Source organism: Sapajus apella, unplaced genomic scaffold (assembly GCF_009761245.1).
Source record: "Sapajus apella isolate SASKATOON/1434 unplaced genomic scaffold, GSC_monkey_1.0 scaffold7, whole genome shotgun sequence".
Taxonomy (NCBI): domain Eukaryota; kingdom Metazoa; phylum Chordata; class Mammalia; order Primates; family Cebidae; genus Sapajus; species Sapajus apella.
Window position 1 is genome coordinate 2,779,259 of NW_022436947.1, and position 1,209 is coordinate 2,780,467.

Here is a 1,209-nt window from a genome sequence, read left to right on the forward strand (position 1 = left end):
TTGCCTTTCCCTTTCCCCTCTCCCTGTCCCTTTCCCTTTCCCTTTCCTCTCTCCCTTTCCCTCTCCCTTTCCCTTTCCCTTTCCCTTTCCTCTCTCCCTTTCCCTTTCCCTTTCCCCTCTCCCTTTCCCTTTCCCCTCTCCCTTTCCCTTTCCCTGTCCCTTTCCCTTTGCCTTTCCCTTTCCCTTTCCCTTTCTCTTTCCCTTTCCCCTCTCCCTGTCCCTTTCCCTTTCCCTTTGCCTTTCCCTTTCCCTTTCCCTTTCCTTTCCTTTCCTTTCTTTGAGAAAGGGTCTTCCTCTGTTGCCTCAGCTGGAGTGCAATGGCACAATCATAGTTCCCTGCAATCTTGAACTCCTGGGCTCAAGAAATCCTCCCACCTCAGCCTCCCAAGTAGTTGGGACTATAGGCACATCCCACTATGTCAGGCTAATTTTTTTTTTAGTACAGGTGAGTTCTTGCTATGTTGCCCAGGCGTGTCTCAAACTCCTAGGCACAAGCAATCCTCCTGCCTAGGCCTCCCAAAGTGTTGGGACTACAGGCACGAGCCACTGCACCTGGTCCTTAAATCATTTTTCATGGCTTCAAACTGGGGGGGATTTTATATCTGTACTCCCAACAACTGTAGCAAAAGTAGACTCCTCAGTCTCTTATCTTCTGTATTACCATTGCAGCATTTACCCACACATTCCCTTATTTAAAAAAAAAAATTTTTTTTTAAGAGATGGGGTTTCACCGTATTGGCCAGGCTGATCTCGAACTCTTGACCTTGTGATCTGCCCGCCTTAGCCTCCCAAAGTGCTGGGATTACAGGCGTGAGCCACCACGCCCAGCCTAAATTCTCATATTTCAACACTTTTTTTGTGTGTGTGTCTTCCCAAACATGCTCCTTGAGTGTAGAGACTGTTTCTTAAACTTCTGCATTTTCAGAGTGACTTATGTAAGGACAACATAGAGGAGTCAATAAACATCCGAATCTTAGTTGATTTGATAATAAAAGATCCCTGGGAACTTGTCAGACCACAAATAAGGCCAAGTGGATTAAAAGACAACTATAGAAGCAGCAGCCAGAGGGAACAAGATGTCCCTCTTAGATGTCCTAAGATGAACCTATGTGGGCCCCGTGTTTGGCTGGTTTTCATAAGAAAGTACTCTATTCCCCTGCCGGGCGCGGTGGCTCAAGCCTGTAATCCCAGCACTTTGGGAGGCCGAGG